Source organism: Carettochelys insculpta, chromosome 5 (genome assembly GCF_033958435.1).
Source record: "Carettochelys insculpta isolate YL-2023 chromosome 5, ASM3395843v1, whole genome shotgun sequence".
NCBI classification, from domain to species: Eukaryota; Metazoa; Chordata; order Testudines; family Carettochelyidae; genus Carettochelys; species Carettochelys insculpta.
In genome coordinates, this window is record NC_134141.1 from 101,426,261 (window position 1) to 101,439,335 (window position 13,075).

Genomic DNA, 13,075 nt, shown 5'->3' on the forward strand with positions numbered 1-13,075 from the left:
TAGTCTTAGATTTAAAAGATAATATAAGCTTTTATATTATGTAGCTATATATGACCTTTAAGTCTGTCTCATGCCAAGCAGCATCTTTGTTCCTCAGAGTTCAGACAGCATAAAGAGACTCAATTTCTCCTGGTAAGGGATTTTTGTTCCCTGCATCCTAGAATCAAAGATAATGGGATGAGTTCATGCGTAGGTCTGCTTCTCCTGGGGAAGGGGAGTGTGGAAGGTTATGAATGCAGTCAATGAAGTTTCTGTCCTCTGATGCCACACAATACCTCATTTGCTTTCAATGGGACATTTTCTGTGCAGGACAAGCACTTTAATTAACACCTCTATTCCTGTTTGATGGATTACGCCATTTCAGAGATTTACAGTGCAAATATTCAATATAACTTTATACTGTGCAATACAGATATTCTAAATAAGATTAATATATGCAGGATCCCACAAACCATAAAGTCTACATGTGTTCTTATAATGCTTAAGTTTATTTTATCTCTACTAACCCACCGATAAGCCATACTAGTTTCCAGATGTGCATTTGTTCAGCGAGACCCTAGGCTTGACATACACTGGGCCCTGGTCTGCCAGAATCACACAGATATGTTTTGTCTGTGATCCTGCTAACACATGCATTAAGTTATTATTCCTGTGATGCGGTATGGTGAAATCGGGGTGTTCATTTCTCTTCCCGGTGCCATTACATGTGAACAATGTAATGCAAAATCAGTGACCATCTACTACCCATTTCTCTATCACTGTTAAAAACTGGGAAAACCTGTTTCTAGAACTAAAATGCTCAGTTTTATTAACACATGGTGACATAGATTCCATTTGGTTGTGATGGCTCACTTGTTCCATGCTTCTAATGTTTGCTATCATCAGAGTGTGTATGGCTTTTGGAAGTTCATTTTTTAGTCTGTTTGGAAAGGCTGGCCGAGATCTTAATTTCCACAAACTCCTACACAGATACCTGTGCACCCACAGAGATATCATTTCTCCAAACTGCAGACCGCGTGATACATGTAAACTGTTGCCACATGAAACATGTTCTTGCATGGTGAAAACTGACTGAGATGATTGATTAACAAGACAGCATTGGGAAGGTAATATATTTTGCTGGATCAGTTTCTGTTGGGGAGACAAGTTTTTGAGACCCGACCTGAAAAAGAGCTCTGGATGGTTCGGAAGCTTGTCTGTCTCATCAACAGAACTTGGTCCAGTAAAAGGGTATTAGTGTACCCACATTGTCTCTCTAATGTAATGGGACCAACGTAGTTACAAGTACCCTGCACATATGAAATGAGTCGTGGCATTTTGGTGACAATTGATGGGAAAAAAATCAATTTTGGGATTTTTCCTGTTCTCAGCATCCTAGAAACTAGGGGAGTAACAAATGGTAAAATTCTAGCTCAAAGGAAACAAGTATCTGATGCCACCAACGAAGTGGGTCTTTGCCCACGAAAGCATATGTTCCAATAGTTCTGTTAGTCTATAATGTGCCACAGGACTTCTCATTTTTAAAGGAAACAAGGAAATTAACAGTATCATTTAGTAAGTGAATACATGTATTAAATGGCATCTAAGAGGCATTGTAATGCTGAGCATCACAGCATCAAAATTTTAGCTGCTTAGAAAACTGCAGGAACAACACTGAGATCCACAAAGCCTAATTAATGGGGGAGAGACAGGCATCTTAGAATGCAATCCACAAAGTTGATATGATAGGCAGAGAGCCAACTAAGATAGCAAATGGGATATTCTGGTTGTGGGGGTTGTGTTTATGGCACCATAAAGACGACAATTCTGACAGCTTTTGTTCTTGAGTGCGTTCTTCAGTGACACATTCTGTAAGGGCATCTTGTCAATTAGATAATGTTTAACCTTTTTTCTGTTCTATGTACTTGATGTTCATCCTGTATCCATTCTTAATATGTCAGCTCTGTGAATTATTTTTGCTCCCAGTATGACGCTATAGAGCAATGTAGTAGTAGTAGGCATCCTTCAGTCTGCATAGACTATGGATTGCACCCTTTATAGTTTCATTTGAGGACTTCATTTACAGCGTCTACTGTGACTATGAAGACCCACACGAGACTGACAGTCCTTGCTGCATCTCTTGCAGATGTGGTGGGTATCTGGCAAGTCCTTAGTGTGCTTTCTGTGCACTTGCAATGTACAATAGGTACAATAGAGCAATGTACAATAGGTAAAAAAGATGAGTGAGCGTGCTTTTCATACTATACATGTGCTGCACAGAGATGTCTATTCACATTAAAGGTCAGAGTCTGAAAACATTATTCACACCAAGTAGCGCCTTAATCCACAAGTAGTTCCATTCACTTTAATGTGCCAAACAATATCAGAATCTGGCCTTTCACTAGAGGAGTCATTGCTGAATACCACTATTTTTCACATGGTTACTTATGTTTTTAAAACCATCAAGGCCAGATCTACACCTAAAATTTTTCCTGCCATAGCCATATCAGCTTGGAGTATCATTTTTTTTTTACAACATAGATAGGCTGGTAAAGGTCCTACTGTTGATACAATTATACTGATATAAAAGGACTTTTATATCGGGAATGGATTATTTTGCTTTGCTGAACTAGGCTGTGCTATGTTGCAAGAGCACTTTTATACTGGTATAACTTACATCTACACTTGGAAGTTTTGTCAGCATAGTCAAACATGCAGCTCTTTGAAGCGTAGACAATAACTTATTTGTCAGAACTTTGTCGTTACGGATACATGTGGGTCCCTCTCTGCCTCTCCTACCCTTTGAGACACTGTGGCCTAATTTTAATCTTGCGTTTGCCTCAGGGTAGAGCTGGGCCCATGGAAGAGTGCTCCTGCTGCTCCCAGCCTTCTGCAGCATTCTGCGCTAGGGAGATTGCCTCTAACCTAGTGGGTGGGGGGATGGGGAGCTGAGCCCCTCAGGCTCAGGATCCACAAGTTGCTTTCAACTATGGAGCCTCCCTTGTTCTCCTGTAGCTCTACTACTAAGGCATCGTCCATGATTTCTCGTGGCATGGAGCAACATCTCCACTGGGATTGCTATGGAGGGAAAGCCCAGTTAGGAAAGAATTGCAGACACCAGGTCAACCAATTGCATGTAATGGGACTGATTATCCCATGAGAATGGTGAGCCTGGACCTGTCTTCAGGGGTTGCCAGGGAAACCCATGGAGAAAAAGATGGAAGGAACGGAGGAGACTGAGAGCTCCTCCTGCCAGGATCACCAATGCCTTCTGCCATGCAGACCCCAGAAGAGAACTAGGCTCCATCCCACACTCCGGGTACCTTTGCCGTGACACAGAAGGGCTCCTCTGAAGCACAGTTGTTGGGGAAAGAGATGAACTCTTCAGTCTTGAGCGCACTTTCCATAGGTGGCAGAGAGAGAAATTCTCTAGTCTGCTGCACACAAAACCCTGATCAGAACCAGGGCTCCTACGAAGGCTTTAGCATCAGCTTCTCCAAGAACATGAGGTGCACACTGGGTGAGAGGTGGCTCCCTTCAAGGCATGCTCTACGAGTGACAGGAATGGTTCTCAGCAACACCCCAGCTGGCCTTAAGTGGTCTTAGAAGGCAGAGGAACACACTCAGTTCTTGCAAGGACCTAAGCAAATCAGCAGCTTCTGGGGCTTGGTGGTTGCTTTCTGGCATGCTGGGGAGAAGTGGGAGGGATGCAGGTCTAAAGGAAGCAGGCGTGCTGCTCAGTTTTCTCCCAATTGGTGTGAAGGCAGCAGCATAGGCCATGCAGAAGTGGGATTCACATGAGTAGGTGGCCATGCCTATAGGCTGTGGAGGCAAAGTCCTCAATGGTTCAGCCATCCTGGCCAGCAGCAAAGAGAAGCGTCTCCTCTCTAGCAGAAAAACTTTGGAGTGTGCTCCAGCAACTGCACTCAGGGAATTACATGTGGGTCTGGTCCCTGAAGCCATGAGCTTGAAGGCAGAGCCTTGTGCAGAGAGCTTGTACTTCTGTGGGGCATAAAAGCCCAAAGAGGATGGACAGTAGAGAGTATATCAGCGTAGATTGTAGTAGAGTGTTCTGGCTCCTGAGATTAGGGAAGTAGCTGACTGGCCTTGTAAACTGAGGTTTCTGAGTTCAGGCCTCCATGAAGTCTAGCATGTGTGGATTTTTTTTTCTTTTTTGACTGGGCCAGTAGTTCCCAGACAGGGAGGTGCTTGATTTGATCTCACTTTATTGGATTTCCTTAAAGAGTTTGAAATATGTGCAAACGATAAAGGATGAGGGTAAACAAATTACCCAAGCAAGACCATCACCAGGATGATGCAAGGCAACCCCACACCACAGTCCTAGGTGCAGGGCCCAGAGCACCTGCACCAGACCCTATCCCTGCCCTGCCCTGCCCTGCCCTGCCACCTCTCCTTCACCCCATTCCCAAGCCGCAGGCCTGCTCCACCCATGCCCCTTGGTCTCCTCCCCCAAGCAATGCTAGCTGGGGAGCCTGAACTTGGGTGGGAAGCATCAGAGTTCAGCCCTGTGCCACCACAGTGTATGTGTGGGGGAGGAGACTAATCCCTTTTGCTTCCCTATACTAGGCTTCTATATTCCTCTGGGTCCCTCCCCTCCAGAACTCACAAATGCCCATCTTTTCAGTGCCTCATTCCCTTGTGAGTATTTGGTGGCAGGTGTTTTGTAGACTTTGTTACAGTAGGCCCCTGACTTACGTGGAGGTTGCATTCTTAACAGCCTCTGTGTAAGCTGAATTTTCGGGTAACTTGAGAGCCAGGAAACTGACCAGCACAGGAGTGCTGGTCAGTTTCCAGTCTCCTTTGAGCATGGGGAGCCCGAAGCCAGGTCACAGGAGACAGGAAACTGACCAGCTGCTCACAGGAGACATGCTGGTGCTGGCAGCCTGGCTTCTGGCTCCCCTATGCTGGCAGGAGCTGGGAAACTGACCAGCACATCACTGGGCAGTTTCCTGGCTCCTGCCAGTGGCAAGGAACAAGGTGAAGCTTCTCCCTAGCTTCCCCCTGCTGGGGGAGCCAGGGAGAAGCCATGCTGCTGTAGCTGTGTGCCGAGCTTCCCCCAGCTGGAGGAAGCTGGGCGAACAGACAGCCACAGAGCAGCTTCGAGTTGCACTTAACTCATGTTAATGCAAGTTAAATGCAGCTCAAAATTGCACATTTCAGGGGTTTACTGTAGCTATTTCTATTATTATATAGCAGGAATACTGAGCCCAACTGGAGCATTTAAAGAGAAGGTCAGTTCTGGTTTGTTACTTAAGCTTATTAACAGAAGAAGTTGATGAGCATCTTCAGTTACAACTTTGCTCATAGGCCTAGGTTTTCATTTGTATGTGGGGGTGATAAATAGCTTCAGAACTCAAGTAGAAGTTACCTGGTGGAATGGGTAGAAAACTGTACCCCTGAGAATACATTAAAACATCTGACTGTCTAAGGTAATGTTTTGTATTTTGATTTTTACAGAGTGGCACTCAGAGAAAAAGGAAATCGATATCAGTTCATGTTAAGAAATTCAGTATGTGTCCTTCAGTGACGAAAACTAAGTAAATAAAATTATCACTGAAAATGAAAGTTAGGAGCTTTGATGTCATGTGCACTGAAATGGAAGAAAAATATTCACATGAACCCCTAAAATGAAGCTGTAGCCATGTAAACAGCCCTGCTTACAGTTCAGTAAAATCTGCCATAAATAAGCATCCAAGGGGTCATTGAAAATTGGGTTACTAAACAGAGATGTTCTTTAAAGCTTGAGGAAAAATGTGCCAAAACAACATGGCAATTTTGAACTGGTTGCTCAGGAGAAGTTCTAATGGAGATGGACATTAATTTAGGTCTCATGATGTTCAATTTTCTGCATTCGTCTTTTTCTATCTCAAAACCAAAAAGCTTCCTTGGAACGTACACATACGAAGTCCCATCTATTCCTGCTGCTTATTGTTCCACCTACAGTCATGGTCCCCTGCATATAACTGTGGAAACACCACCAAAGGAAAGAATTGTAACAGCAGGTGGAGGAAAGACAGTAGAGGAGGAAAATACTTAAACAGACATGCACTTCTCATTCTAAAGTCAGCTTTAGTTAAGTTACAAACAAATCTAAAGGAAGAAACTGAAAATATCCTTGCAGAGAGAAGTTTCTTAGTAAGCTGAACATTGGGGCTTAATAATGAATTCATATGATAGCTGCATTACCTAGTCAGTGTGAAAAAGACATTCACCCCTGTGCCTCAGGGACTGAGGCTAGGTGGCTTGTGCCTTTCCAGTTATGTGACAGCACAGACTACTTTAGGCCTGGGAGCAGACGACAGAAAACCCTGATGTACTCCTCTACCACAACGCATATGGAGTTTGCAGATGTAGGAAATTTCTGCTGTGCTTTCTCCATCCAGTCAACCCAGAATGTCCCACTCTCCACTTCTTACCTTGTGGTAAGGGATGTTGGTCTGATGTAGGTGGTGCAGACGCTTCCTAAACCAAGGGTATTTCCACAGCAGGAAAAAAATGTCCTCACTGGAAACTTTTCTATTATCTTATGCTTGGTCCACACCAGGAGGTTAATTCAAATTTAGGTCACTTATGTCAAATTTGCGACCAATTAGTCCACACTACAGGGGCCATTCCATTGACTTTATGGGTTGCCAAGGTCAACTTTTGTAGTCCTACTTTTAATGAATAATGCTAAATTCAGCCTGGCATGGTGGTGGACCTTTGGGTAGTGCAGACAAAGCGCTGAGAAATTCAACGTTCTTAGACTCCTGGGTGTGCCCCACAGTGTACCAGTGTGACCACTCTGCCCATCATGTTCCACTCTGCTGCTCTCTAGGTATGTCTCAGAGCGGTAGCCTCCCATCCTCCCTTTGAACGGTTTCCACTAATGTCCTGTTGGGCAGGATGCAGCCTAGCCTCAAAAAACACTGTCACCCACAGCAATCAGGTTCCACAGCTGGGTGGTCAACAATGTATGCTGTCTTTGCCCTTCAGCATCTGGTGGAGCTACACCAAGAATTTAACAGCCCATGTGACATGGCATACAATTAACATTACAGTGGCTTTTGACTCAGCTGAAAGGCCAGCACTTCAGCTCACATTGAAAGGAGCTGGTGCCCCAAACGATCTCCTCATTCTGGTGCGCTATCTGTATGCTGGTATCCAAGCACATTCAGGACTTTTGCTGCATTTCAGTACAACCTTGAGTGGGTGGCAGGGGTGCATTTTTGCCACAGCACTTTTCTGTCAAGCCATCGACTGGGTATTAGGAGTTGTTGTGCCACATGTTGAAATCCAGGTTAGTCAACAAGCATTCACTGACCAAGACTGTGCTGACACTGCTGTCTTGCTTGTGGAGAAGCCAGAGAACACCAAGACCTGTGACTCAAGACAAAAAGTGCTTTTGGTGCAGGCTGGAAACCTAATTAACAAGGTCCATATTCCTAGACGAGAGAATATTATGATGTGCAACAAGAGCAGGTAAAACTTAGATCTCATGATAATTGTGTATACAAGTTTCCCGTAATTATTAATTCAGCTGTAAGAAGTGAGCATACAGTCAAACCGTCACAATAACCCATTACAAAAAATGTTTAAAATTCAGAAGACAAAAGCCGTTAATTTAAACAGGAAATATTTTACTAATACCACTGAAGACCCGCATTAATGTGACAGAAACAAAAATAGTAAAGGACTAAAAATCAATAAGAAACAGAGGTGTTAAAAAGTAGGCCTGGTAGTAGACACAACACTCCCTTTGGACATTCTTAAAAATAAATGAGCTTGGTGAAAAAATTAGGAGCAGGTTTGCTGTTCACAATTGTACTGCAGTGAGCTTTATTCTGGCTGCCCGCCTGTCCCTGGATCTTCTTGGACCCCAGCACCCTCTTTCAGGCTTTCCTGAGAGATGCCATGACTAGACCACGCCAGAGGGATCCAGCTGACATTCACATCCTCTGGCTTTGGCTAAATCTCGAAAGCCATCTACAATGTGCAACTGTGTCATCCTTCCCATATCCTTGGGTCCTTTTACTTCCCGACCTTATGTCTTTTCTTTCCTATCCTTCTCCTTTTGCTTTTTGTCTAATTATCTGGCCTAGTTAGTCAATTTCTGTTTTGCAACACTTCTGCAAACTTGTGACCAGACAAGGCAGCTAATGCAGTGCCCTCATCTGGCTGATGCTGGTGTGATCTTACCATGTTTTTGAATGGCTGATGAGACAGCGTGCTGTGCTTGTGCTTTTCCAATAACAAAGTTGCATGGGAACAGAAGCCGCATTTTCTATCTTTACAGGTGTGTTCTTTCCTCATTGTGTGTTTCTCTTGTTTAAATTTCTAGAAATGGGGCTGGACTTTAATATCAGCCAGTCCAGACCATCTCAACTAACTTCTTCCCTGATTCCCCCAATTAAAACCAAGAGTTTCAACCATCTAAAACAAAAAGCAAACAAACAAAACCAAAAAACCCTTTGTCAAGCAACAGCTTTTTAAGACTGTCCTGCAAAATTAAATCTGAAAAGTTGTTAAAATACATACATAGTTTATGTTTCAAATGCCTAAACTGCTTTCCCTTCCTTTCTGTATCTTTAATCATTGACCTCTTGCAGGCCCCAACCTTCTGCACTCGGAGTGCCAGAGTGAGGAACAGTCTTGACGGGTGCTGATCAACATTCCCTGTAAGCTGTGCATTTGAGCAGCCATCCAAGAGAGATTCAAACGCTGCCCAGCTGATTAGCCAAGCACCCACAGCCAGCTGTGTGTGTTTTTACTGATGGTGAATGCCTGCATGTGCTTCAGTGCATGTAATACAATGTGTTCCACCCATGCATGAAAAAAAATTAGAGGGAACACTGGTGCTGGGGCAATATTATGCATATATCTATTACAGTCTATATCTGTTACAGTCCTCTTCTTTCTTTACCTCATCACAGAAAAAATTTTGCCTGTGAAGCAACTAGATGTGTCACCTTGGAACTAGTTCAGCAAACAAATGCATTTAGTGGAGTGATATTCTTTACTAAAAATGTATGTGGTATTTATGTGTTGGGTTGCAAACAAACATTTGCTGTATTACAACAGTAGCTCCCTGTGCTGCTCTAGAATCTCTGTGAGAAGGATGACAAATGAAAGGGCTGAGATTCTGGCATTTACCAAAGCGGTTATGCGAGACTTTCCTATTTGACTTGTATGCGCTGTAACCTTTGGAATAAGATATACCTGAAAAAGAAAGCAGCAAAGATGCAGGTGCATCACAAAGTTATGTCCCAAAGGATAACAAGATTCACACTGAGTATGAACAGATTTCTGCAAAACTCAGCAAAATTAGGATTTCTGCAGGGTTGGGACAGTGAGTTATGCTAGACTCTTTTGCTTTGAATGTGTGTATGTGTGAAAACCACCAAACTCAGGTACCATTAACCTGAGTGCTCATCTTAAGTGCCTGGAGGGTCTAATTTGCAGATTTGCTGAGAACCACAGCTGGGCAAACATCTGATTTTTCAATTCATTGGCCATTCTGAAAACTTCTGTTTGGGTCAAACTATAGGGATTTTTTTTAGTTGTCAGTGAATCAAAAGAGTCAGAAAAATTTCATTCTGGGTCCAACAAAATATTTCATCGAGGTTATTTTTAAGGAAAGCAAAGGAAATGAAGAGCTATTTTCAAAAACACAGCTGGAGGAGTGGGAAATTTTAGTTCCCTCTTTCCCCTATCCATACAGTTTTGCCTAGTGGTTAGGGCACTCACTTGAGTTTAAAAGGCCCATTCTGGAACATGGTCTTGATCCCAATTGTCTTGTGTAAGTGAGGAGGGCATGGCAGGGGAAGGGAGAGACTGAGGGCTTGTCTACACGGTGTGTGTTTTTTCAGAACACCCCCCCCCCCGACACCCCTTGAAAGCATCCACGCAGCCAAGCAGGATAATTCAAGATGAGTGTTTTTACCTTCAAAATAATTACTCCATTTCAGAGAATGACTTTTGCCAAATGCCCCACCTCCACTCTCAAGGTGTAAAAGGAATGTGTGTGAACAAAGCACGGCTATTATCAGCTCATGCGATGGCTCGTTTTCAATGCTGTGGCTGTGATACATGTAGGCTTCCTTCAGTCTGCATAGACTATGGATCGCGCCTTTTAAAGTTTCAATTGAGGGCTTCATTTACAGCGTCTATTGTGACTATAAAGACCCACACGAGAGTGACAGTCCGTGCTGCATCTCTTGCAGATGTGGTGGGTGTCTGGCAAGTCCTTATTGTGCTTCCTGTGCACTCGCTTCTCCTCTGCTAGCTGTCTGATCTTCAGCTCGCCCTGCTGAAGGCCCTTGTGTAACCCCTGCCTCCATCTGCTGTGGTTGTCTGCTAGTTCTTCCCAACTGTCCAGCTCGATGTCTACCTCTCTGAGGTCTCTCTTGCAGACATTTTTGTAATGCAGCTGGGGGTGTCCGGGAGATCTTTTGTCAGAGGCTAGCTCACCATACAGGATGTCTTTTGGAATCCTTCCATCATTCATCCTGTGGACGTGGCCAAGCCAGCGGAGTCGATGCTGCCTGAGGAGGGTGTGCATGGTTGGGATTCCAGCTTGCTCAAGGACGGCGGTGTTGGTCAGTCTGTCCTTCCATGATATTCCAAGGATGCACCTGAGGCAGCGCAAGTGGAAGACGTTCAGCCTCTTTTCCTGGCGGGCATACAGGGTCCAAGTCTCGCTGCCATAAAGGAGGGTGCTGAGGATGCAGGCTTTGTGGCTGTGAACTGTAGCTGTAAATGAGAATGCTCCCTTTCACAATGCTGTGGCTATGTGAAGGTGATTTTCTGACATTATTTGAAATGTCAAAATAAGTAACGTTGAAGAAACCCTGCAGTGTAGACATAGCCTGGAAAATATGAAGAGTCACTAGGCTAGAAGAACTCTATAACCTACAGATTAGAGCACTCAGGCTTTGTCTACATTAGCAATTGAGCAATAAAACTTTTGTGGTTCACAGATGCTTAACCCACCCTACTTAAATGACAAAAGCTTCGCCATGAGGCAAGTACTAGTATAAACAGTGCATTGTGAGCAGGAGTCATCTTTAACAGGAGACTGACATCTGGATTTCTACATTCAGTGCTTCTGCAACCATGCACAACTCACATTATATGCAAACACCACCAAATGAGACACAGTCTCAACTATGCTGAATGCTATGCTGTCCAGGGCCTCAAAAATAACCCAGACTTTATAATCAAACCAGGTGACAAAGAGGGTGCTGATGTCATCATAAATAAGTCAGACTATGAACAGGAGGCAGCCACACAACTTTCGAACACCACATTTTACAGCCCTCTCCCCTCTGATCCCTCTTGGAAATTCCAAAAGAAACTTCACCATCTACTTAAGGAACTCCCTGCCTCTCCTCGGGACCTTATTGACTCACATACACCATCTGAGCTCCAGCCTGGATTATTCTATTTACTTCTTAGAATCCACAAATCTGTAAACCCCAGATGCCCTATCATTTCGGGTATTTGCACCCTTACTACCGGACTGTCCAGCTTTGTAGACTTCCTCCTCAAACCCTATGCCACCAACACTCTCAGCTACCTCTGAGGTACCACTGACTTCCTGAGGAAATTAGAAAACATTGGAAAACTTCCTGACAATACCATCCTTGCCACCATGGATGTAGAGGCTCTCTGTATTAATATTCCACATGAAGATGGACTACAAGCAATCAGGAATACCATCCCTGACATTATGACAGCTAATCTGGTGTCTGGCCTCTGTAACTTTGTTCTCACCCATAATTATTTTTGACTGGGGACAATTTATGCCTCCAGATTAGTGGCACTGCAATGGGTACCTGCATGGCCCCACAATATGCTAATATATTTATAGCTGACTTGGAACAACAATTCCTCAGTTCTCATCCCCTATTGCCCCTCCTTTACTTACGATATATCAATGACATCTTTATCATTTGGACCCATGGTAAAGGGACTCTCGAAGAATTCCACAGTGACTTTAACAATCTGCACCCCACCATCAATTTATGCCGTGACTACTCCACATGAAAGATACATTTCCTGGACATTACAGTACAAATCACTGATGGCCTGATCAATACCACTCTCTATTGGAAACCCACTGACCACTACACTTACCGACATGCTTCTAGCTTCTATCCTGCACACAAAACACAATCCATCATTTACCATCAAGCTCTGAGATGCATCTGCTCTGATCCTACTGACGGAGACCAGAAATTACAAGATCTCTACCAAACATTCATAAACCTGAATTACCCACTGGGAGAAGTAAAAAACCAAATCCACAGGGCCAGATGAATACCCAGAAACCTACTACTCCAAGACAGGCTCAAAAAAGCCAATAACAGAACACCACTTGTCATTACCTACAGCCCCCAACTCAAACCACTTCAACACATCATTAAAGACATACAACCTATCCTAAATCATGGTGCCACAGTCCAGAAGGCCCTAGGTGACAGGCCTGTTCTTTCCTATAGACAACCTCCCAACCTTATGAGGATTCTCACTAGCAACCACAGGCTATACCATAATAATACTAATCCTGGAACTTTTCTTTGCAACAAGCCCTCTTGCCAACTTTGTTCACATATCTATTCTCGAGATATCATCACTGGACCTAATCATGTTAATTACAGAATCAGAGACACATTCTCCTGCTCCTCAACTAACATAATACATGCCATTATCTGCCAACGATGCCCACACACCATGTATATAGGACAGACTGCAAACACTCTTCCACAAAGAATGAATGGACATAGAACAGGCATAAAAAATCTCCAAATACACACAGTTGTCAGTCAGCACTTTAATGGCCATTCTGTTAAAGACCTGAAAGTTTGTGTTGTACTGAAAAGGGAATTTTATAACCATCTACAGAGGGAATGCTCAAAACTCACATTCATATTCAAATTCGACACATTAACGTGGTTTGAACAGGGACAGCAATTACCTCACCCATTATGTGGACTCTTTTACATACTTAGAAGTTTTATCTAACTCTTAAGTTCCCCACCCCACACTGTCCCTCTGCTCTTCTGATTTGCCAACTTTGATAACAATTTTTCTG